The sequence below is a fragment of the Primulina tabacum genome, chromosome 10 (assembly GCF_025594145.1).
Source record: "Primulina tabacum isolate GXHZ01 chromosome 10, ASM2559414v2, whole genome shotgun sequence".
In the NCBI taxonomy this organism is placed as follows: Eukaryota; Viridiplantae; Streptophyta; class Magnoliopsida; order Lamiales; family Gesneriaceae; genus Primulina; species Primulina tabacum.
Window position 1 is genome coordinate 40200193 of NC_134559.1, and position 23905 is coordinate 40224097.

Consider the following 23905-nt stretch of genomic DNA (forward strand, 5'->3'; position numbering starts at 1 on the left):
ATCGCAAATTAGAGGGTCTTAGAGAAGGAATTCGGCTAAAATCTCGCCAGCTCATTGCAGAGTAATGAGTCTCATTCGTTTGTCCGTTTACAATCAAATTCGGCTACAATTTTGTCAAAATCCGGCAGTGCCCGAGATAAGTTGATTTCACATGTCTTATCTGGTCCTGATCGAGATTCAGATGATTTGAGCCATAAATCGTCTGTCAACAATTAATCAAAAATAGAAAAACACGAAAAGAGGTGCAAACCGAGGAATTCCCAAGGGCTCACCCATCCTGGTAATTCACTCGCCCAAGCACGCTTAACTTCGAAGTGCTGAGGGGATGCGGAGCATTAGTGATTGTATGATCGCACCTGACATTGAGTAGGATGTTTATTCTTATATCCCTCGAGTATGAGTGGAGCGGGCGGCGATGGATAACACGCTGCACTGCTCTCGCCCAATCAGAACCATGAAGTTAATCATTCTGGCGCGATGGCAGAGATAGGATGGGTGACCTCCCTGGGAAGTCCTCGTGTCTAGACGGTTTACGTAAATTATGGCTAAAACAGCCGAAATAATTGTTTCAAATGAGTTAACCATCTCCGGAGTAATCGGCGTCATACCCTTCCGCGCAGAACCGGCTCACGACAACAAAAATCGCTAAATGCTCCCAAAAAATAGAAAAAAAAATAATAATAAGAAAATAGCGAATGTAAAGCTATTATTATGCCTAAGATACGATAAAATGGAACCTGAATCGAATTTCGGACTTCCTAAGCGGATTTCTCGAGGAAACGGAAGCTTAACAGAAGCGGAAAATCGCAAATTAGAGGGTCTTAGAGAAGAAATTCGGCTAAAATCTCGCCAGCTCATTGCGGAGTAATGAGTCTCGTTCGTTTTCCAGTTTACAATCAAATTAGGCTACAATTTTGTCCAAATCCGGCAGTGCCTGAGCTACTTTGATTTCACATGTCTTATTTGGTCCCGATCGAGATTCAGATGATTTGAGCCGAAAATCGTCTGTCAACATTTAATCAAAAATAGAAAAACACGAAAAGGGGTGCAACACGAGGAAATCCCAGGAGGTCACACAGCTTAGTACAGCTATCGTCCAAGCACACTTAACTTCGGAGTTCTGAGGGGATCCGGTGCATTAATGCTGGTATGATCGCACCTTACATTGAGTGGGACGTTTATTCTTATATCCCTCGAATATGTGTGGAGCGGGCGGCGATGGACAACACGCGGCACTGCTCTCGCCCAATCAGAACCAAGAAGTTAAGCGTTCTGGCGCGATGGCAGAGCTAGGATGGGTGACCTCCCTAGGAAGTCCTCCTGTCGCGACCGTTTACGTAAATCATGGCTAAAACAGTCGAAATAATTGTTTTTAATGAGTTAACCATCTCCGGAGTAATCTGCATCATACCCTTCCGCACAGAACCGGCTCACGACAACAAAAATCGCTAAATGTTCCTAGAAAATAGAAAAAAAATAAGAATAAGAAAATAGCGAATGTAAATCTATTATTATGCTTGGGATACGATAAAATGGAACCGGAATCGAATTTCGGACTTCCTAAGCGGATTTCTCGAGGAAACGGAAGCTTAACAGAAGCGGAAAATCGCAAATTAGAGGGTCTTAGAGAAGGAATTCGGCTAAAATCTCGCCAGCTCATTGCGAAGTAATGAGTCTCGTTCGTTTGCCCGTTTACAAACAAATTAGGCTACAATTTTGTTCAAATCCGGCAGTGCCTGAGCTACTTTGATTTCACATGTCTTATCTGGTCACGATCGAAATTCAGATGATTTGAGCCGAAAATCGTCTGTCAACAATTAATCAAAAATAGAAAAACAAGAAAAGGGATACAACACGAGGAATTCCCAAGGGGTCACCCATCCTAGTACAGCTCATGTCCAAGAACGCTTAACTTCGGAGTTCTGAGGGGATCCGGTGCATTAATCCTGGTATGATCGCACCTGACATTGAGTGGGATGTTTATTTTTATATCCCTCGAGTATGTGTGGAGCGGGCGGCGATGGACAACACGCGGCACTGCTCTCGCCCAATCAGAACCATGAAGTTAAGCGTTCTGGCGCGATGGCAGAGCTAGGATGGGTGACCTCCCTGGGAAGTCCTCTTGTCGCGACCGTTTACGTAAATTATGGATAAAACAGTCGAAATAATTGTTTTTAATGAGTTAACCATCTCCGGAGTAATCTGCGTCATACCCTTCCGCACAGAACCGGCTCACGACAACAAAAATCGCTAAATGTTCCTAGAAAATAGAAAAAAAAATAAGAATAAGAAAATAGCAAATGTAAAGCTATTATTATGCCTGGGATACGATAAAATGGAACCGGAATCGAATTTTGGACTTCCTAAGCGGATTCTCGAGGAAACGGAAGCTTAACAGAACCGGAAAATCGCAAATTAGAGGGTCTTAGAGAAGGAATTCGGCCAAAATCTCGCCAGCTCATTGCGGAGTATTGAGACTCGTTCGTTTGCCCGTTTTACAATCAAATTAGACTACAATTTTGTTCAAATCCGGCAGTGCCAGAACTACGCTAATTTCAAATGTCTTATCTGGTCCCGATCGTGATTCAGATGATTTGAGCCGAAAATCGTATGTCAACAAGTAATCAAAAATAGAAAAACATGGAAAGGGGTGCAACACGAGGACTTCCCAGGAGGTCACCCATTCTAGTACAGTTCTCACCCAAGCACGCTTAACTTCTGAGTTCTGATTGGATCCGGTGCATTAGTGCAGTTATGATCGCACCCGACATTGAGTGGGATGTTTATTCTTATATCTCTCTAGTACGTGTGGAGCGGGCGACGATGGACAACACGCGGCACTGCACTCGCCCAATCAGAACCATGAAGTTAAGCGTTCTGGCGCGATGGCCGAGCCAGGATGGGTGACCTTCCTGGGAAGTCATTGTGTCCCGACCGTTTACGTAAATTATGGCTAAAACAGTCGAAATAATTGTTTTAATGAGTTAACCGTCTCCGGAGTAATCTGCGTCATACCCTTCCACACAGAACCGGCTCACAGCAACAAAAATCGCTAAATGTTCCCAGAAAATAGAAAAAAAATAAGAAGAAGAAAATAGCGAATGTAAAGCTATTATTATGCCTGAGATACGATAAAATGGAACAGGAAACGAATTTCGAACTTCCTAAGCAGATTTCTCGAGGAAACGGAAGCTTAACAGAAGCGGAAAGTCGCAAATTAGAGGTCTTAGAGATGGAATTCGCCTAAAATCTCGCCAGCTCATTTCGGAGTTATGATTCTCGGTCGTTTGCCCGTTTACAATCAAATTAGCCTACAATTTTGTCCAAATCCGGCAGTGCCCGAGCTACGTTGATTTCACATGTCTTATTTGGTCTCGATCGAGATTCAGATGATTTGAGCCGAAAATCGACTGTCAACAATTAATCAAAAATAGAAAAACACGAAAAGGGGTGCAACAAGAGGACTTCCCAGGGGGTCAGACATCCTAGTACTACTCTTGCCCAAGCATGCTTTACTTCGGAGTTCTGATTGGATCCGGTGCATTAGTGCTGGTATGATCGCACCCGATATTGAGTGGGAAGTTTATTCTTATATCTCTCGAGTACGTGTGGAGCGGGCGACGATGGACAACACGCGGCACTGCTTTCGCTCAATAAGAACCATGAAGTTAAGCGTTCTGGCGCGATGGCAGAGCTAGGATGGGTCACCTTCCTGGGAAGTCCTCGTGTCGCCACCGTTTACGTAAATTAGGGCTAAAACTGTCGAAATAATTGTTTTTAATGAGTTAACCATCTCCGGAGTAATCTTTGTCACACCCTTCCGCACTGAACCGGCTCACGGCAATATAAATCGCTAAATATTCCCAGAAAATAGAAAAAAATAAAAAGAAGAAAATAGCGAATGTAAAGCTATTATTATTCCTAAGATACGATTAAATGGAACAGGAATCGAATTTCGAACTTCCTAAGAGGATTTCTCGATGAAATGAAAGCTTAACAGAAGCGGAAAATCGCAAATTAGAGGGTCTTAGAGAAGGAATTCGGCTAAAATCTCGCCAGCTCATTGCGGAGTAATGAGTCTCGTTCGTTTGCCCGTTTACAATCAAACTAGGCTACAATTTTGTCCAAATCCGGTAGTGCCCGAGCTACGTTGATTTCACATGTCTTATATGGTTTCGATCGAGATTCAGATAATTTGAGCCGAAAATCGTCTGTCAACAAGTAATCAAAAATAGAAAAACAAGAAAAGGGGTGCATCACGAGGACTTAGCAGGGGGTCACCCATCCTAGTACTGCTCTCGCCCAAGCACGCTTAACTTTGAAGTTTTAATGGGATCCGGTGCATTAGTGTTGGTATGATCGTACCCGACATTGAGTGGGATTTTTATTCTTATATCTCTCGAGTACGTGTGGAGCGGGCGACGATGGACAACACGCGGCACTGATCTCGCCCAATCAGAACCATGAAGTTAAGCGTTCTGGCGCGATGGCAGAGCTAGGATGGGTGACCTCCCTGGGAAGTTCTCGTGTCGCGACCGTTTATGTAAATCATAGCTAAAACAGTCGAAATAATTGTTTTTAAAGAGTTAACCGTCTCCGGAGTAATCTGCGTCATACCCTTCCGCACAGAACCGGCTCACGGCAACAAAAATCGCTAAATGTTCCAGAAAATAGAAAAAAAAATAAAAAGAAGAAAATAGCGAATGTAAAGCTATTATTATGCTTGAGATACGATAAAATGGAACAGGAATCGAATTTCGAACTTCCTAAGCGGGTTTCTCGATGAAACGGAAGCTTAACTGAAGTGGAAAATCGTAAATTAGAGGGCTTCAGAGAAGAAATTCGGCTAAAGTCTAGATCCGCAATGAGCCTCGTTCGTTGCCCGTTTACAATCAAATTAGGCTACAATTTTGTCCAACACGAAAATAACGAAAAGGGGAGCAACACGAGGACTTCTCAAGGGTCACCCATCCTTGCACTGCTCTTGCCCAAGCACGCTTAACTTCGGAGTTCTGATGGGATCCGGTGCATTATTGCTGGTATGATCGCACCTGACATTGAGTGGAATGTTTATTCTTATATCTCCTGAGTACGTGTGGAGCGGGCGGTGATGGACAACAGGCGGCATTGCTCTCGCCCAATAAAAACCATGAAGTTAGCGTTCTGGCGCGATGGCAGAGTTAGTATGGGTGACCTCCTTGGGAAGTCCTCGTGTCGCGACCGTTTATGTAAATTATGGCTAAAATAGTCGAAATAATTGTTTGAATGAGTTAACCGTCTCCGGAGTAATCTGCGTCATACCCTTCCGCACAGAACCGGCTCACAACAATAAAAATCGCTAAATGTTCCCAGAAAATAGAAAAAAAATAAGAAGAAGAAAATAGCGAATATAAAGCTATTATTATGCCTGAGATACGATAAAATAGAACAAGAATCAAATTTAGAACTTCCTAAGCGGATTTCTCGAGGAAACAGAAGCTTAACAGAAGCGGAAAATCGCAAATTAGAGGGTCTTAGAGAAGGAATTCGACTAAAATCTCGTCAGCTCATTGCGGAGCAATGAGTCTCGTTCGTTTGCCCGTTTACAATCAAATTAGGCTACAATTTTGACAAAATCCGGCAATGCCCGAGCTACGTTGATTTCACATGTCTTATCTAGTCCCGATCGAGATTCAGATGATTTGAGCCGAAAATCGTCTGTCAACAAGTAATCAAAAATAGAAAAACACGAAAAGGAGTGCAACACGAGGACTTCCCAGGGGGTCACCAATCCTAGTACTGCTCTAGCCCTAGCACGGTTGACTTCAGAGTTCTGATGGGATCCAGTGCATTAGTGCTAGTATGATCGCACCCGACATTGAGTGGGATTTTTATTCTTATATCCCTCGAGTACGTGTGGAGCGGGCGGCGATGGACAACACGCGGCACTGCTCTCTCCCAATAAGAACCATGAAGTTAAGCGTTCTAGCGCGATGGTAGAGCTATGATGGGTGACCTCCCAGGGAAGTCCTCGTGTCGCGACCGTTTACGTAAATTATGGCTAAAACAGTTGAAATAATTGTTTTTAATGAGTTAATCGAATCCGGAGTAATCTACGTCATACACTGCCGCACAGAACCGGCTCACGACAACAAAAATCGCTAAATGTTCCCAGAAAATAGAAAAAATTAATAAGAAGAAAATAGCAAATGTAAAGCTATTATTATGCCTGGTATACGATAAAATGGAACAGGAATCGAATTTCGAACTTCCTACGCGGATTTCTCGATGAAACGGAAGCTTAACAAAAGCAGAAAATCGCAAATTAGAGGGTCTTAGAGAAGGAATTCGGCTAAAATCTCGTCAGCTCATTGCGGAGTAATGAGTCTCGTTCGTTTGCCCGTTTACAATCAAATTAGGCTACAATTTTGTCCAAATCCGGCAGTTCCCGAGCTACGTTGATTTCACATGCCTTATCTGGTCCCGATCGAGATTCAGATGATTTGAGCCGAAAATTGGCTGTCAACAAGTAATCAAAAATAGAAAATCACGAAAAGGGTGCAACACGAGGACTTCCAAGGGGTCACCCAGCCTAGTACTGCTCTTGCCCAAGCACGCTTAAAATCAGAGTTCTGATGGGATCCGGTGCACTAATGCTGGTATGATCGCACCCGACATTGAGTGGGATGTTTATTCTTCTTATATCTCTCGAGTACGTCTGGAGCGGGCGACGATGGACAACACGCGGCACTGCTCTCGCCCAATCAGAACCATGAAGTTAAGCGTTCTCGCGCGATGGCAGAGCTAGGATGGGTGACCTTCCTAGGAAGTCCTCGTGACGCGACCGTTTACCTAAATTATGGCTAAAACCGTCGAAATAATTGTTTTTAATGAGTTAACCGTCTCCAGAGTAATCATCGTCATACCCTGCCGCACAGAACTGGCTTACGGCAACAAAAATAGCTAAATGTTCCCAGCAAATAGAAAAAAATAAGAAGAAGAAAATATCGAATGTAAAGCTATTATTATGCTTGAGATACGATAAAATGGAACAGGAATCGAATTTCAAACTTTCTAAGAGGATTTCTCGAGGAAACAGAAGTTTAACAGAAGCGGAAAATCGCAAATTAGAGAGTCTTAGAGAAAGAATTCGGCTAAAATCTCGCCAGCTCATTGCGGAGTAATGTGTCTCGTTCGTTTGCCCGTTTACAATCAAATTAGCAAATAATTTTGTCCAAATCCGGCAATGCCCGAGCTACGTTGATTTCACATGTCTTATCTGGTCCCGATCGAGATTCAGATGATTTGAGCCGAAAATCGTCTGTCAACGAGTAATCAAAAATAGATTAACACGAAAAGAGGTGCAACACGAGGACTTCCCAGGGGGTCTCCCATCCTAGCACTGCTCTAGCCCAAGCACGGTTGACTTCGGAGTTCTGATGGGATCCGGTGCATTAGTGCTGGTATGGTCGCACCCGACATTGAGTGGGATTTTTATTCTTATATCCCTCGAGTACGAGTGGAGCGGGCAGCGATAGACAACACGCCGGCACTGCTCTCGCCCAACAGAACCATGAAGTTAAGCGTTCTGGCGCGATTGCAGAGCTAGGATGGGTGTCCTCGTGTTGCGACCGTTTACGTAAATTATGGCTAAAACAGTAGAAATAATTGTTTATAATGATTTTACCGTCTCCGGAGCAAACTGCATCATATCCTTCCGCACAGAACCGACTCAGGACAACAAAAATCGGTAAACGTTCCCAAAAAATAGAAAAAAATAAGAAGAATAAAATAACGAATGTAAAGCTATGATTATGCCTGGGATACGATAAAAAGGAACATTAATCGAATTTCGCCTAAGCGGATTTCTTTAGGAAACGGAAGCTTAACAGAAGCGGAAAATCGCGAATTAGAGGGTCTTAGAGAAGGAATTCGGCTAAAATCTCGCCAGCTCATTGCGGAAAATGAGTCTCGTTCGTTTGCCCGTTTACAATAAAATTAGGCTACAATTTTGTCCAAATCCGGTATTGCCTGAGCTATGTTGATTTCACATGTCTTATCTGGTCTCGATCGAGATTCAGATGATTTGAGCCGAAAATCGTCTGTCAACAAGTAATCAAAAATAGAAAAACACGAAAAAAGGGTGCATCACGAGGACTTCCCAGGGGGTCACCAATCCTAGTACTTCTCTCGCCCAGGCAGGCTTAAGTTCGGAATTGTGATGGGATCCAGTACATTAGTGCTGGTATGATCGCACTCGAAATTGAGTGGGATTTTTTTTCTTATATCCCTCGAGTTCGTGTGAAGCGGGCGGCGATAGACAACACACGGCACTTTTCTTGTCCAATCAGAACCATAAAGTAAAGCGTTCTGGCGCGATGGCAGAGCTAGGATGGGTGACCTCCCTGGGAAGTCCTCGTGTCACGACCGTTTACGTAAATTATGGGTAAAACAGTCGAAATAATTGTTTTTAATGAGTTAAACGTCTCCGGAGTAATCTACGTCATACCTTTCCGCACAGAACCAGCTCACGACATTAGAAATAGCTAAATGTTCCTAGAAAATAGAAAAAAATAAGAATAAGAAAAAATCGAATGTAAAGCTATTATTATGCTTGGGATACGATAAAATGGAACCGGAATCGAATTTCAAACTTTCTAAGCGGATTTCACGAGGAAACAGAAGCTTAACAGAAGGGGAAAATCGCAAAATAGAAGGTCTTAGAGAAGGAATTAGGATAAAATCTCACCAGCACATTGCGGAACAATGAGTCTCGTTCATTTGCCTGTTAACAATCAAATTAGGCTACAATTTTGTCTAAATCCGATAGTGCCCGAGCTACGTTGATTTCACATGTCTTATCTGGTCACGATCAAGATTCAGATGATTTGAGCCGAAAATCGTCTGTCAACAAGTAATCAAAAATAGAAAAACACGTAAAAAGGTGCAACACGAGGACATCCCAGGGGGTCACCCATCCTAGTACTGCTCTCGCCCAAGCACGCTTAACTTCGGAGTTCTGATGGGATCCGGTGCATAAGTGCTGGTATGATCGCACCCGACACTGAGGGGGATTTTTATTCTTATATACCTCGAGTACGTGTGGAGCGGGCAGCGATGGACAACACGCGGCACTACTCTCGCCAAATCAGGACCATGAAGTTAAGCGTTCTGGCGTGATGGCAGAGCTAAGATGGGTGACCTCCCTGGGAAGTCCTCGTGTTGCGACCGTTTACGTAAATTATAGATAAAACAGTCGAAATAATTGTTTTTAATGAGTTAACTGTCTCCGGAGTAATCTGCATCATACCCTTCCGCACAGAACCGGCTCACGACAACAAAAATCGCTAAATGTTCCCAGAAAATAGAAAAAAAGAAGAAGAAAATAGCGAATGTAAAGCTATTATTATACCTGGGATACAATAAAATGGAATCGGAATCGAATTTCGGACTTTCTTAGCGAATTTCTCGAGGAAACGGAATCTTAACAGAAGCGTAAAATCGCAAATTAGAGGGTCTTAGAAAAGGAAATGAGCTAAAATCTCGCCACCTCGTTACGGAGTTATGAGTCTCGTTCGTTTGCCCGTTTACAATCAAATTAGGAAAAAATTTTGTCCAAATCCGGCAGTGCCCGAGCTACATTGTTTTCACATGTCTTATATGGTCTTGATCGAGATTCAGATGATTTGAGCCGAAAATCGTCTGTCAACAAGTAATCAAAAATAGAAAAACACGAAATGGGGTGCAACACGAGGACTTCCCAGGGGTCACCTATCCTAGTACTGCTCTCGCCTAAGCATGCTTAACTTCGGAGTTCTGATGGGATGCGGTGCATTAGTGCTGGTATGATCGCACCCGACATTGAGTAGGATGTTTATTCTTATATCTCTCAAGTACGTGTGGAGCGGGAGGCGATGGACAACACTCGGCACTGCTCAAGCCCAATCAGAACCATGAAGTAAAGCGTTCTGTCGCGATGGAAGAGCTTGGATGGGTGATCTCCGACCGTTTACGTAAATTATGGCTTAAACAGTTGAAATAATTGTTTTTACTGAGTTAACCATTTCCGGAGTAATCTGTGTCATACCTTTCCGCACAGAACCGGCTCACGACAACAAAAATCGCTAAATGTTCCCAGAAAATAGAAAAAAAAATAAGAAGAAGAAAATAACGAATGTAAAGCTATTATTATGCCTGGGATACGATAAAATGGAACCGGAATCGAAATTCGGACTTCCTAAGCTGATTTCTCGAGAAAACAGAAGCTTAACAAAAGCGGAAAATCGCAAATTAGAGGGTCTTAGAGAAGGAGTTCGGCTAAAATCTCCTAACCTCGTTGCGGAGTAATGAGTCTCGTTCGTTTGCCCGTTTACAATCAAATTAGCCTACAATTTTGTCCAAATCCGGCAGTGCCCGAGCTACGTTTATTTCACATATCTTATCTGGTCCCGATCGAGATTCAGATTATTTGAGCCGAAAATCGTCTGTCAACAAGTAATCAAAAATAGAAAAACACGAAAATGGGTGCAACACGAGGACTTCCTTGGGGGTCACCCATCCTAGTACTGCTCTCTCCCAAGCACGCTTAACTTCGCAGTTCTGATGGGATTCGGTGCATTAATGCTGGTATGATCGCAACCGACATTGAGTGGGATGTTTATTCTTATATCCCTCGAGTACGTGTGGAGTGGTCGGCGATGGACAACACGCGGCACTGCTCTCGTCCAATCAAAACCATGAAGTTTAGTGTTCTGGCGCGATGGCAGAGCGAGGATGGGTGACTTCCCTGGGCAGTCCTCGTGTCGCGACCACTTACGTAAATTATGGCTAAAACAGTTGAAATAACTGTTTTTACTGAGTTAACCGTCTCCGGAGTAATCTTCGCACAGAACCGGCTCACGACAACAAAAATCGCTAAATGTTCCCAGAAAATAGATAAAAAATAAGAAGAAGAAAATATCGAATGTAAAGCTATTATTATGCTCGGGATACGATAAAATGGAACTGGAATCGAATTTCGAACTTCCTAAGCGGATTTCTCGAGAAAACGAAAGTTTAACAGAAGCGGAAAATTAGAGGGTCTTAGAGAAGGAATTTGGCTAAAATCTCGCAAGCTCATTGCAGAGAAAGGAGCCTCTTTCGTTTGCCTGTTTACAATTAAATTAGGCTACAATTTTGTCCCAATACAGCAGTGCCCGAGCTGCGTTGATTTCACATGTCTTATCTGGTCCCGATCGAGATTCAGATGATTTGAGCCGAAAATCGTCAGTCAACAAGTAATCAAAAATATAAAAACACGAAAAGGGTTGCAAAACGAGGACATCCTAGGGGGTCACCCATCCTAGTATTGCTCTCGCCCAATCAAGCTTAACTTCAGAGTTCCGATGGGATCTGGTGCATTAGGGCTGGTACGATCGCACCCGACATTGAGTGGGATGCTTATTCTTATATCCTCGAGTACGTGTGGAGCAGGCGGCGATGGACAATACGCGGCACTGCTCTAGCCCAATCAGAACCATGAAGTTAAGCGTTCTAGCTGACGGCAGAGTTAAGATGGGTGACCTCCCAGGGAAGTCCTCGTTTCGCGACCGTTTACGTAAATTATGGCTAAAACAGTCGAAATAATTGTTTTTAATGAGTTAACTGTCCACGGAGTAATCTGCGTCATACCCTTCCGCACATAACCGGCTCACTACAACAAAAATCACTAAATGTTCCCAGAAAATAAAAAAAAATAAGAAGAAGAAAATAGCGAATGTAATGCTATTATTATATCTGGGATACGATAAAATGGAAACGGAATCGAATTTTGACTTCCTAAGCGAATTTCTCGAGGAAACGGAAACTTAACAGAAGCAGAAAATCGCAATGAGTCTTGTTCCTTTCCACGTTTACAATCAAATTAGTGTACAATTTTGTCCAAATCCGGCATTTCTCGAGCTACGTTGATTTCACATGTTTTATCTGGTCCCGATAGAGATTCAGATTATTTGAGCCGAAAATAGTCTGTCAGCAAGTAATCAAAAATAAAAAAACACGATTAGGGGTGCAACACGAGGACTTCCCAGGGGGTCACCCATCATAGTACTGCTCTCGCCAAGAACGCTTAACTTCGGAGTTCTGATGGGATCCGGTGCATTAGTGCTGGTATGATCGCACCCGACATTGAGTGGGATGTTTATTCTTATATCCCTCGAGTACATGTGGAGCGGGCGGCGAGGATTGGTGACCTCCCTGGGCAGTCCTCTTGTCGCGGACCGTGTACGTAAATTATGACTAAAAGAGTCGAAATAATTGTTTTTAATGAGTTATCCGTCTCGGGAGTAATCTGCGTCATACCCTTCCGCACAGAACCGGCTCACGACAACAAAAAATCGCTTAATGTTTCCAAAAAATAGAAAAAAAATTAGAAGAAGAAAATAGCGAATGTAAAGCTATTATATGCCTGGGATACGATAAAATGGAAACGGAATCAAATTTTGAACTACCTAAGCAGATTTCTCGAGGAAACGGAAGCTTAACAGAAGCGAAAAATCGCAAATTAGAGGGTCTTGGAGAAGGAATTCGGCTAAAATCTCGCCAGCTCATTGCGGAGTAATGAGTATCGTTCGTTTGTCCGTTTACAATCAAATTCGGCTACAATTTTGTCCAAATCCGGCAGTGCCCGAGCTACGTTGATTTCACAAGTCTTATATGGTCCCGATCGAGATTCAGATGATTTGAGCTGAAAATCGTCTGTCAACAAGTAATAAAAAAAATAGAAAAACACGAAAAAGGGTGCAACACGAGGACTTCCCAGGGGGTCACCCATCCTAGTACTACTCTAGCCCAAGCACGCTTAACTTCAGAGTTTTTATGCGACCGGTGCATTATTGCTGGTATGATCGCACCAGACATTGATTGGGATTTTACTCATATATCCCTTGAGTACGTGTGGAGCGGGCGACGATTGACAACACGCGGCACTGCTCTCTTCCAATCAGAACCATGAAGTTAAGCGTTCTGGCGCGATGGCAGAGCTAGGATGGGTGACCTCTCTGGGCAGTCCTCGTGTCGCGACCGTTTACGTAAATTATGGCTAAATAGTCGAAATAATTATTTTTAATGAGTTAACCGTCTCCGGAGTAATCTACGTTATACCCTTCCGCACTGAACCGGCTCACGACAACAAAATTGCTAAATGTTCCCAAAAAATACAAAAAAAAATAAGAAGAAGAAAATAGCGAAGGTAAAGCTTATATTATTCCTGGGATACGATAAAATGGAACATGAATCAAATTAGGCTACAATTTTGTCCAAATCCGGTATTGCTTGAGCTATGTTGATTTCACATGTCTTATCTGGTCTCGATCGAGATTCAGATGATTTGAGCCGAAAATCGTCTGTCAACAAGTAATCAAAAATAGAAAAACACGAAAAAAGGGTGCATCACGAGGACTTCCCAGGGGGTCACCAATCCTAGTACTTCTCTCGCCCAGGCAGGCTTAAGTTCGGAATTGTGATGGGATCCAGTACATTAGTGCTGGTATGATCGCACTCGAAATTGAGTGGGATTTTTTTTCTTATATCCCTCGAGTTCGTGTGAAGCGGGCGGCGATAGACAACACACGGCACTGTTCTCGTCCAATCAGAACCATAAAGTAAAGCGTTCTGGCGCGATGGCAGAGCTAGGATGGGTGACCTCCCTGGGAAGTCCTCGTGTCACGACCGTTTACGTAAATTATGGGTAAAACAGTCGAAATAATGTTTTTAATGAGTTAAACGTCTCCGGAGTAATCTACGTCATACCTTTCCGCACAGAACCAGCTCACGACCTTAGAATAGCTAAATGTTCCTAGAAAATAGAAAAAAATAAGAATAAGAAAAAATCGAAATGTAAAGCTATTATTATGCTTGGGATACGATAAAATGGGACCGGAATCGAATTTCAAACTTTCTAAGCGGATTTCACGAGGGAAACAGAAGCTTAACAAAAGGGAAAAAATCGCAAAATAGAAGGTCTTAGAGAAGGAATTAGGATAAAATCTCACCAGCACATTGCGGAACAATGAGTCTCGTTCATTTGCCTGTTAACAATTAAATTAGGCTACAATTTTGTCTAAATCCGACAGTGCCCGAGCTACGTTGATTTCACATGTCTTATCTGGTCCCGATCAAGATTCAGATGATTTGGGCCGAAAAATCGTCTGTCAACAAGTAATCAAAAATAGAAAAACACGTAAAAAGGTGCAACACGAGGACATCCCAGGGGTCACCCATCCTAGTACTGCTCTCGCCCTAGCACGCTTAACTTCGGAGTTCTGATGGGATCCGGTGCATTAGTGCTGGTATGATCGCACCCGACATTGAGTGGGATGTTTATTCTTATATCTCTCGAGTACGTGTGGAGCGGGCGGCGATGGAACACACGCGTGCCACTGCTCTCATCCAATCAGAACCATAAAGTTAAGCGTTCTGGTGCGATGGTAGAGCAAGGATGGGTGACCTCCCTGGGAAGTCCTCGTGTCACGACTCCTTGTGTAATTATAGGTAAACAGTCGAAATAATTGTTTTTAATGAGTTAAACATCTCCGGACTAATTTGTGTCATACCCTTCCGTACACAAGCGGCTCACCATAATAGTACTGCTCTCGCCCAAGCACGCTTAACTTCGGAGTTCTGATGGGATCCGGTGCATTAGTGCTGGTATGATCGCACCCGACATTGAGAGGGATTTGTATTCTTATATACATCGAGTACGTGTGGAGCGGGCGGCGATGGACAACACGCGGCACTGCTCTCGCTCAATCAGAACCTTGAAGTTAAGCGTTCTGGCGCGATGGAAGAGCTAGGATGGGTGACCTCCCTGGGAAGTTCTCGTGTCGCGATCGTTTACTTAAATTATGGCTAAAACAGTCGAAATAATTGTTTTTTATTAGTTAATCGTCTCCGGAATAATCTGAGTCATACCCTTCCGCATAGAACCGGCTCACAACAACAAAAATCGCTAAATGTTCCTAGAAAATAGAAAAAAAAATAAGATTGTCTCATTTTGTCCCGATCGAGATTCATATGATTTGAGCCGAAAATCGTCTGTCAACAAGTAATCAAAAATAGAAAAACACGAAAAGGGGTGCAACACGAGGACTTCTTAATGGGTCACCCATCCTAGTACTACTGTCGCCCAAGCACGCTTAACTTCGGGGTTTTGATGGGATCCGGTGCATTAGTGCTGGTATAATCGCACTCGACATTCAGTGGGATTTTTATTCTTATATCCCTCGAGTACGTGTGGAGCGGACGGCGATGGACAACACCCGGCACTTCTCTCGCCCAATCATAACCATGAAGTTAAGCGTTCTGGCATGATGGCAGATGCTACGATGGGTGACGTCCCTCAGAAGTCCTTGTGTCGCGACTGTTTATGTAAATTATGGATAAAACAGTCGAAATAATTGTTTTTAATGAGTTAACCGTCTCCGGAGTAATCTGCGTCATACCCTACCGAACAGAACCGGCTCACGACAACAAAAATCGCCTAAATGTTCCCAGAAAATAGAAAAAAATTAAGAATAAGAAAATAACGAATGTAAAGCTATTATTATGCCTAAGATAAGATAAAATGGAACCGGAATCGAATTTCGAACTTCCTAAGCGGATTTCTCGAGCAAACATAAGCTTAACAAAAGCGAAAAAATCGCAAATTAGAGGGTCTTAGAGAAGGAATTCGGCTAAAATCTCGTCAGTTCATTGCGGAGTAATAAGTCTCGTTCGGTTTGCCCATTTACAATCAAATTAGTTTACAATTTTGTCAAAATCCGGCAGTGCCCGAGCTACGGTTATTTCACATGTCTTATCTGGTCCCGATCGAGATTCAGATGATTTGATCCGAAAATCGTCTGTCAAACAAGTAATCAAAAATAGAAAAACATGAAAAGGGGTGCAACATGAGGACTTCACAGGGGGTCGTCCATCCTAATACTGCTCTCGCCCAAGCAAGCTTAACTTTGGAGTTCTGATGGGATCCAGCGCATTTAGTGCTGGTATGATCGCACCCGACATGAGTGCGAAGTTTATTCTTATATCCCTTGAGTACGTAGGAACGGGCAAGCGATGGACAACACTCGGCACTGCTCTCGCCCAATAAGAACCATGAAGTTAAGCGTTCTAGCGCAATGGAAGAGCTAGGATGGGTGACACTCCCTGGTAAATCCTCGTGTCGCGATCGTTTACGTACATTATGGCCAAAACAGTCGAAATATTTGATTTTAATGAGTTAACCGTCTCCGGAGTAATATGCGTCATAACCTTTCGCACAGAACCGGCTCACGACAACAAAAATCGCTAAATGTTCCCAGGAAATAAAAAAAAATTAAGAAGAAGAAAATAGCGAATGTAAAGCTATTATTATGCCTGGGATATGATAAAATGAATCGGAATCGAATTTCGAACATTCTAAGCATATTTCTCGAGGAAACGGAAGCCTAACAGAAGCTGAAAATCTTGAAATTAGAAGGTCTTAGAGAGGAATTAGGCTAAATCTCGCCACCTCGTTGCGGAGTAAAGTAGTCTCGTTTGTTTGCCCGTTTACAATCAAATTAGCCTACAATTTTGTCAAAATCCTGGCAGTGCCCGAGCTACGTTGATTTCCCATTTCTTATCTGGTCCCGATCGAGATTCAGATAATTTGAGCCGAAATCGTCTGTCAACAAATAATCAAAAGTAGAAAACACGAAAAGGAGTGTAACACGAGGAATTCCCAAGGGGTCACCCATTCTAGTACTCCTCTCGCCCAAGCACGCTTAACTTCGGAGTTCTGATGGGATCCGGAGCATTAGTGCTGGTATGATCGCACCCGACATTGAGTGGGGAAGTTATTCTTATATCCCTTGAGTACGTAGGAGCGGGCGGCGATGGACAACACTCGGCACTGCTCTCGCCCAATAAGAACCATGAAGGTTAAGCGTTCTGGCGCGATGAAAGAGCTAGGATGGGTGCCACTCCCTGGTAAATCTTCGTGTCGTGATCGTTTACGTAAATTATGGCTAAAACAGTCGAAATATTTGTTTTTAATGAGTTAACCGTCTCCAGAGTAATCTATATCATACACTTCCGCAGAGAACCGGCTCACAACAACAAAAATTGCTAAATGTTCCCAGAAAAATAGAAAAAAATAAGAAGAAGAAAATAGCGAATGTAACAGCTATATTATGCCTGAGATAAGATAAATGGAACCGGAATCGAATTTCGAACTTCCTAAGCGGATTTCTCGAGGAAACGGAAGCCTAGCAGAAGCTGAAAATCTCAATTCGAGGGTCTTAGAGAAGGAATTAGGCTAAATCTCGCCACCTCGTTGCGGAGTGTTGAGTCTCGTTCGTTGCCCGTTTACAATCAAATTAGCCTACAATTTTGTCCAAATCCGGCAGTGCCCGATCTACGTTGATTTCACATGTCTTATCTGGTCCCGATCGAGATTTAGATGATTTGAGCCAAAATCGAATGTCAACAAGTAATCAAAAATAGAAAAACACGAAAATGGGTGCAACACGAGGACTTCCAAGGGGGTCAACCATCCTAGTACTGCTCTCGCCCAAGCACGCTTAACTTCGGATTCTAATGGGATCCGGTGCATTAGTGCTGGTATAATCGCACTCGAAATTTAGTGGGATTGTTATTCTTATATCCCTCGAGTACGTGTGGATGCGGACGGCACGATGGTAGAGCTAGGATGGTGACCTCACTCGAAAGTCCTCGTGTCGCGACTGTTTACGTAAATTATTGATAAAACAGTCGAAATAATTGTTTTTAATGAGTTAACCGTCTCCGGAGTAATCTGCGTCATACCCTTCCGCACAGAACCGGCTCACGACAACAAAAATTGCTAAATGTTCCCAGAAAATAGAAAAAGATTATGAATAAGAAAATAACGAATGTAAAGCTATTATTATGTCTGAGATAAGATAAAATGGAACCGAAATCGAATTTCGAACTTCCTAAGCGGATTTCTCGAGGAAACGGAAGCTAAAAGAAGCGGGAAAATTGCAAATAAGAGTGTCTTAGAGAAGGAATTCGGCTAAAATATCGCCAGCTCATTGCGGAACAATCAAATTTGGTTACAATTTTGTCAAAATCCGGCATTTGCCCGAGCTACGTTGATTTCACATGTCTTATCTGGTCCCGATCGAGATTCAGATGATTTGAGCCGAAAATGTCTATTAACAAGTAATCAAAAATAGAAAAACACGAAAAGGGGTGCACACGAGGACTTCCCAGGTGGTCACCCATCCTAGTACTGCTCTCGCCCAAGCACGATAAACTTCGGAGTTCTGATGCGATCCGGTGCATTAGTGCTGGTATGATCGCACATGAAATTGAGTGGGATGTTTATTCTTAATCCATCGAGTACGTAGGAGCAGGCGGCGATGGACAACACTCGGCACTGCTCTCGCCCAATCAGAACCATGGAGTTAAGCGTTCTGGCGCGATGGAAGAGCTAAGATGGGTGACACTCCCTGGTAAATCCTCGTGTCGCGATCGTTTACGTAAATTATGGCTAAAACAGTCGAAATATTTGTTTTTATTGAGTTAATCGTCTCCGGAGTAATTTGCGTCATACCCTTCCGCATAGAACCGGAATCGAATTTCAGACTTCCTAAGCGGATTTCTCAAGGAAACAGAAGTTTAACAGAAGCAGAAAATCGCAAATTAGAGGGTCTTAGAGAAGGAATTCGGCTAAAATCTCGCCAGCTCATTGCGAAGGAATGAGTCTCGTTCGTTTGCCCGTTTAAAATCAAATTAGGCTACAATTTTGTCAAAATCCGGCAGTGCCCAAGCTACGTTGATTTCACATGTCTTATCTGGTCCCGACCGAGATTCTGATGATTTGAGCCGAAAATTTTTCTGTCAACAAGTAATCAAAAATAGAAAAAACCGAGGACTTCCAAGGGGGTCACCCATTCTAGTACTGCTCTCGCCCAAGCACGCTTAACTTTGGAGTTCTGATGGGATCCGGTGCATTAGTGCTGGTATGATCCCACCCGACATTCAGTGGTATTTTTATTCTTATATCCCTCGAGTACGTGTGGAGCGGGCGGCGATGGACAACACGCGGCACTGCTCTCGCCCAATCAGAACCATGAAGTTAAGCGTTCTGGCGCGATGGAAGAGCTAGGTTGGGTGACCTCCCTGGGAAGTCCTCGTGTCGCGACCGTTACGTCAATTATAGATAAAACAGTCGAAATAATTGTTTTTAATGAGTTAACCGTCTTCAGAGTAATCTGCGTTATACCCTTCCGCAAAGTACCGGCTCACGACAACAAAAATCGCTAAATGTTCCCAGAAAATAGAACAAAAAATAGGAAAAACAATAGAGAATTAAAGTTATTATTATGCCTGGGATAAGATAAAACTGGAACCGGAATTGAATTTCGGACTTCCTAAGCGGATTACTCGAGGAACGGAAGCTTAACAGAAGCGAAAAAATCTCAAATTAGAGTGTCTTAGAGAAGAATTCGGCTAAAATCTCGTCAAATCATCGCGGAGTAATGAGTCTCGTTCGTTCGCCCGTTTACAATCAAATTAGGCTACAATTTTGTTCAAATCTGGCAGTGCCCGAGCTACGTTGATTTCACATGTCTTATCTGGTCCCGATCGAGATTCAGATGATTTGAGCCAATAAATCGTATGTCAACAAGAAACCAAAAATAGAAAAACACGAAAAGGGGTGCAACACGAGGACTTCTCAAGGGGTCACCCATCCTAGTACTGCTCTCGCCCTAGCATGCTTAACTTCGGAGTTCTGATAGGATCTGGTGCATTAGTGCTGGTATGATCGCACCCGACATTGAGTGGGATTTTTATTCTTATATCCCTCGAGTACGTGTGGAGCAGGCGGCGATGGACAACACGCGGTACTGCTCTCGCCCAATAAAAACCATGAAGTTAAGCCTTCTGGCGCGATGGCAGAGCTAGGATTGGTGACCTCCCTGGGCAGTCCTCGGTGTCGCGACTGTTTACGTAAATTATGGCTAAAACATTCGAAATAATTGTTTTTATGAGTTAACCATCTCCGGAGTAATCTTAGTCATATCCTTCTGCACAGAACCGGCTCACGACAATAAAAATCGCTAAATGTTCCCAGAAAATAGAAAAAAATAAGAAAACGAAAATAGCGAATGTAAAACTATTATTATGCTTGGTATACTATAAAATGGAACCGAAATCGAATTTCAAACTTCCTAGAAGATTTCTCAAGGAAACGGAAGATTAACAGAATCGGAAAATCGCAAATAGAGGGTCGTAGAGAATGAATTCTGCTAAAATCTTGCCAGCTCGTTGCGGAGTAATAAGGCTCGTTCGTTTGCCCGTTTACAATCAAATTAGTCTACAATTTTGTCCAAATCCGGCAGTGCCCGAGCTACGTTGATTCACATGTCTTATCCGGTCTCGATCGAGATTCAGATGATTTGAGCCTAAAAATCGTCTGTCAACAAGTAATCAAAAATAGAAAAACACCAAAAGGGGTTGGCAACACGAGGACTTCCCAGGGGATCACCCATCCTAGTACTGCTCTCGCCCCAAGCACGCTTAACTTCGGAGTTCTGATGGGATCCGGTGCATTAGTGCTGGTATGATCGCACCCGACATTGAGTGCGATGTGTATTCTTATATACCTCGAGTACATGTGAAGCGGGCGGCGATGGACAACACGCGGCACTTCTCTCGCCCAATCAGAACCATGAAGTTAAGCGTTCTGGCGTCCTCGTGGGCAGTCCTCGTGTCGCGATTGTTTATGTAAATTATGGCTTAAAACAGTCGAAATAATTGTTTTTAATGAGTTAACCGTCTCCGGAGTAATCTGCGTCATACCCTTCCGCACAAAACCGGCTCACGACAACAAAAATCGCTAAATATCCCAGAAAATAGAAAAAATAAGAATAAGAAAATAACGAATGTAAAGCTATTATTATGCCTGAGATAAGATAAAATGGAACCGGAATTTAATTTCGAACTTTCCTAAGCGGATTTCTCGGAGGAAAGGAAGCTTAACGAAGCGGAAAATCGCAAATTAGAGGTTCTTAGAGAAGGAATTCGGCTAAATCTCGCCAGTCATGCGAAGGAATGAGTCTCTTTCGTTTGCCCGTTTACAATCAAATTAGGCTACAATTTTGTCAAAATACGGCAGTGCCCAAGCTACGTTGATTTCACATGTCTTATCTGGTCCCGACCGAGATTCTGATGATTTGAGCCGAAAACGTCTGTCAACAAGTAATCAAAAATAAAAAAAAAACACGGAAAAGGGGTGCAACACGAGGACTTTATAGGGGGTCGGGTCACCAATCCTAGTACTGCTATCGCCCAAGCACGATTAACTTCGTAGTTCTGATGGGATCCAGTGCATTAGTGCTAGTATGATCGCATCCGACATTGAGTGGGATGTTCTATTCTTATATCCCCGAGTACGTGTGGAGCGGGCGGCGATGGACAACACGTGGCACTGCTCTCGCCCAATTAGAACCATGAAGTTAAGCGTTCTGGCGCGACGGAAGAGTAGGATGGGTGACCTCCCTGGGAAGAATTTGTGTCGCGACCGTTTACGTAAATTATCGCTAAAACAGTCGAAATAATTGTTTTTAATGAGTTAATCGTCTCCGGAGTAATATGCGTCATTACCCTTCCGCAAGAACCGGCTCACGACAACAAATTCGCTAAATGTTCCCCGAAAAATATAAAAAAAAATAAGAAGAAGAAAATAGAGAATTTAAAGATATTATTATGATTGGGATACGATTAAAATGGAACAGTAATCGAATTTCGAACTTCCTAAGCTGATTTCTCGAGGAACAGAAGCTTAAAAGAAGCGGAAAATCGCAAATTAGAGGGTCCTAGAGAAAAAACTTCGGCTTAAAATCTCGCCAGCTCATTGCAGAGCAATGAGTCTCGTTCGTTCGCCGTTTACAATCAAATTAGCCTACAATTTTGTCAAAATCCGGCATAGCCCAAGCTTCGCTGATTTCACAGGGAGTCACCCATCCTAGTACTGCTCCGCCCACGCACACTTAACTTCAGAGTTCTGAGGGATCTGGTGATAGTGCTGGATGATCGCACCTGACATTGAGTGGGATGTTTATTCTTATATCCCTCGAGTACGTGTGGAGCGAACGGCGATGGACAACACGCGGCACTGCGCTCGCCCAATCATAACCATGAAGTTAAACGTTCTGGCGCGACGGCAGAGCTAAGATGGGTGACCTCCCTTGGAAGTCCTCGTGTCGGGACCGTTTACGTAAATTAGGGCTAAAACAGTCGAAAATTGTTTTTAATGAGTTAACCGTCTCCGGAGTAATCTGCGTCATACCCTACCACACAGAACGGCTCACGACAACAAAAATTGCTAAATGTTACCAAAAAATAGAAAAAAATAAGAATAGAAAAATAGCGAATGTAAAGCTATTATTATGCCTAAGATACGATTAAAATGGAACAGGAATCGAATTTCGAACTTCCTAAGCGGATTTCTCGAGGAAACGGAAGCTTAACAGAAGCGGAAAATCGCAAATTAAAGGGTATTAGAGAAGGAAATTGGCTAAAATCTCGCCAGCTCATTGCGGAGTAATGAGTCTCGTTCGTTTGCCCATTTACAATCAAATTAGGCTACACTTTTGTCAAAATCCGGTAGTTCCCGAGCTACGTTGATTTCACATGTCTTATCTGGTCTGGATCGAGATTCAGATGATTTGAGCCGAAAATCATCTGTCAACAAGTAATTAAAAATAGAAAAATACGAAAAGGGATGCAACACGAGGACTTCCCAGGGGGTCACTCATCCTAGTACAGCTCTCGCCCAAGCACGCTTAACTTCAGTGTTCTGATGGGATCCGGTGCATTAGTTCTGGTATGATCGCACCCGAAATTGGGTGGGATTTTTATTCTTATATCTCTCGAGTACGTGTGGAACGGGCGCGATGGACAACTCGCGGCACTGCTCTCGCCCAATCAGAACCATGAAGTTAAGCTCGAAATAATTGTTTTTAATGAGTTAATCGTCTCCGGAGTAATCTGCGTCATACGCTTCCGAACAGAACCGGCTCACGACAACAAAATCGCTAAATGTGTAAAAGAAAATAGGAAAAAAAATAAAGAAAAAAAAATAGCGAATGTAAAGCTATTTTTATATGAGATACGATAAAATGCAACATGAATCGAATTTCGAACTACCTAAGCGGATTTCTCGAGTAAAAACAGAAGCTTAACAGAAGCGGAAAATCGCAAATTATAGGGTCTTAGGAATGAATTCGGCAAAAATCTCGCAAGCTCAATGCGGAGTAATGAGTCTCGTTGTTTGCCCGTTTACAATCAAATTAGGCTACAATTTTGTCAAAATCCGGCAGTTACATTGAGTGCGATTTTATTTTATATCTCGCCAATCAGAACCATGAAGTAAGCGTTCTGGCGTGATGGCAGAGCTGGGATGGGTGATCTCCCTGGGAAGTCCACGTGTCGCGATCGTTACGTAAATAAGGCTAAAATAGTCGAAATAATTATTTTGAATGAGTTAACCTTCTCAAGAATAATGCGTCATACCCTTCCGCACATAACCGGCTCACGACAACAAAAAATCGCTAAATGTTCCCAAAAAAAAATAGAAAAAAATAAGAAAAAGAAAATAGCAAATGTAAGCTATTTTTATGCTTGGATACGATAAAATGGAACATGAATCGAATTTCGAACTTCCTAAGCGGATTTCTCGAGGAAACGGAAGCTTAAAAACAAGGGGAAAATCGCAAATTGATGGTCCTAGGGAAGAAATTCGGCTAAATCTCGCCAGCTCATTGCGGAGTAATGAGTCTCGTTCGTTTGCCCGTTTACAATCAAATTAGCTACAATTTTGTTCAAATCGGCAGTGCCCGAGCTACGTTGATTTCACAAGTTATATGGTCCGATCGAG

At 43.0% G+C, this 23905-nt stretch overlaps 17 non-coding genes and 12 pseudogenes across 17 annotated transcripts; all 29 read right to left on the reverse strand.

The window, feature by feature from the left end:
• Positions 1-239: 239 nt before the first annotated feature.
• On the reverse strand, positions 240-358 carry LOC142512831 (5S ribosomal RNA; annotated as a pseudogene).
• A 684-nt stretch (positions 359-1042) lies between these two features.
• Positions 1043-1161, reverse strand: LOC142511933 (5S ribosomal RNA; annotated as a pseudogene).
• A 683-nt stretch (positions 1162-1844) lies between these two features.
• LOC142509617 (5S ribosomal RNA) lies at positions 1845-1963 on the reverse strand. The gene has a single exon (XR_012807783.1). It is a non-coding gene; the product is annotated as a 5S ribosomal RNA (ribosomal RNA).
• A 684-nt stretch (positions 1964-2647) lies between these two features.
• Positions 2648-2766, reverse strand: LOC142509358 (5S ribosomal RNA). Its single transcript, XR_012807535.1, has one exon. It is a non-coding gene; the product is annotated as a 5S ribosomal RNA (ribosomal RNA).
• A 681-nt stretch (positions 2767-3447) lies between these two features.
• On the reverse strand, positions 3448-3566 carry LOC142510743 (5S ribosomal RNA; annotated as a pseudogene).
• Positions 3567-4248: 682 nt separating this feature from the next.
• On the reverse strand, positions 4249-4367 carry LOC142511995 (5S ribosomal RNA; annotated as a pseudogene).
• Positions 4368-4935: 568 nt separating this feature from the next.
• LOC142510592 (5S ribosomal RNA) lies at positions 4936-5053 on the reverse strand (annotated as a pseudogene).
• A 681-nt stretch (positions 5054-5734) lies between these two features.
• On the reverse strand, positions 5735-5853 carry LOC142509491 (5S ribosomal RNA). The gene has a single exon (XR_012807662.1). It is a non-coding gene; the product is annotated as a 5S ribosomal RNA (ribosomal RNA).
• A 681-nt stretch (positions 5854-6534) lies between these two features.
• Positions 6535-6652, reverse strand: LOC142510665 (5S ribosomal RNA; annotated as a pseudogene).
• A 685-nt stretch (positions 6653-7337) lies between these two features.
• On the reverse strand, positions 7338-7456 carry LOC142517065 (5S ribosomal RNA). The gene has a single exon (XR_012812826.1). It is a non-coding gene; the product is annotated as a 5S ribosomal RNA (ribosomal RNA).
• Positions 7457-8119: 663 nt separating this feature from the next.
• Positions 8120-8238, reverse strand: LOC142512342 (5S ribosomal RNA; annotated as a pseudogene).
• A 682-nt stretch (positions 8239-8920) lies between these two features.
• Positions 8921-9039, reverse strand: LOC142513831 (5S ribosomal RNA). The gene has a single exon (XR_012809757.1). It is a non-coding gene; the product is annotated as a 5S ribosomal RNA (ribosomal RNA).
• Positions 9040-9718: 679 nt separating this feature from the next.
• On the reverse strand, positions 9719-9836 carry LOC142509258 (5S ribosomal RNA). The gene has a single exon (XR_012807442.1). It is a non-coding gene; the product is annotated as a 5S ribosomal RNA (ribosomal RNA).
• A 664-nt stretch (positions 9837-10500) lies between these two features.
• On the reverse strand, positions 10501-10619 carry LOC142509017 (5S ribosomal RNA). The gene has a single exon (XR_012807210.1). It is a non-coding gene; the product is annotated as a 5S ribosomal RNA (ribosomal RNA).
• Positions 10620-11282: 663 nt separating this feature from the next.
• Positions 11283-11401, reverse strand: LOC142512373 (5S ribosomal RNA; annotated as a pseudogene).
• A 621-nt stretch (positions 11402-12022) lies between these two features.
• On the reverse strand, positions 12023-12140 carry LOC142516157 (5S ribosomal RNA). The gene has a single exon (XR_012811968.1). It is a non-coding gene; the product is annotated as a 5S ribosomal RNA (ribosomal RNA).
• A 613-nt stretch (positions 12141-12753) lies between these two features.
• LOC142511874 (5S ribosomal RNA) lies at positions 12754-12871 on the reverse strand (annotated as a pseudogene).
• Positions 12872-13399: 528 nt separating this feature from the next.
• On the reverse strand, positions 13400-13518 carry LOC142512343 (5S ribosomal RNA; annotated as a pseudogene).
• Positions 13519-14202: 684 nt separating this feature from the next.
• Positions 14203-14320, reverse strand: LOC142515550 (5S ribosomal RNA). The gene has a single exon (XR_012811389.1). It is a non-coding gene; the product is annotated as a 5S ribosomal RNA (ribosomal RNA).
• A 768-nt stretch (positions 14321-15088) lies between these two features.
• LOC142509964 (5S ribosomal RNA) lies at positions 15089-15207 on the reverse strand. The gene has a single exon (XR_012808108.1). It is a non-coding gene; the product is annotated as a 5S ribosomal RNA (ribosomal RNA).
• Positions 15208-15895: 688 nt separating this feature from the next.
• Positions 15896-16015, reverse strand: LOC142510461 (5S ribosomal RNA). The gene has a single exon (XR_012808571.1). It is a non-coding gene; the product is annotated as a 5S ribosomal RNA (ribosomal RNA).
• A 681-nt stretch (positions 16016-16696) lies between these two features.
• On the reverse strand, positions 16697-16815 carry LOC142514065 (5S ribosomal RNA). The gene has a single exon (XR_012809977.1). It is a non-coding gene; the product is annotated as a 5S ribosomal RNA (ribosomal RNA).
• Positions 16816-17494: 679 nt separating this feature from the next.
• Positions 17495-17612, reverse strand: LOC142508073 (5S ribosomal RNA). Its single transcript, XR_012806305.1, has one exon. It is a non-coding gene; the product is annotated as a 5S ribosomal RNA (ribosomal RNA).
• A 595-nt stretch (positions 17613-18207) lies between these two features.
• LOC142509476 (5S ribosomal RNA) lies at positions 18208-18325 on the reverse strand. Its single transcript, XR_012807648.1, has one exon. It is a non-coding gene; the product is annotated as a 5S ribosomal RNA (ribosomal RNA).
• Positions 18326-18878: 553 nt separating this feature from the next.
• LOC142510765 (5S ribosomal RNA) lies at positions 18879-18997 on the reverse strand (annotated as a pseudogene).
• Positions 18998-19678: 681 nt separating this feature from the next.
• LOC142515361 (5S ribosomal RNA) lies at positions 19679-19797 on the reverse strand. The gene has a single exon (XR_012811211.1). It is a non-coding gene; the product is annotated as a 5S ribosomal RNA (ribosomal RNA).
• A 682-nt stretch (positions 19798-20479) lies between these two features.
• On the reverse strand, positions 20480-20599 carry LOC142517206 (5S ribosomal RNA). The gene has a single exon (XR_012812965.1). It is a non-coding gene; the product is annotated as a 5S ribosomal RNA (ribosomal RNA).
• A 657-nt stretch (positions 20600-21256) lies between these two features.
• On the reverse strand, positions 21257-21380 carry LOC142512853 (5S ribosomal RNA; annotated as a pseudogene).
• A 1367-nt stretch (positions 21381-22747) lies between these two features.
• Positions 22748-22866, reverse strand: LOC142508161 (5S ribosomal RNA). The gene has a single exon (XR_012806389.1). It is a non-coding gene; the product is annotated as a 5S ribosomal RNA (ribosomal RNA).
• Positions 22867-23905: the final 1039 nt, after the last annotated feature.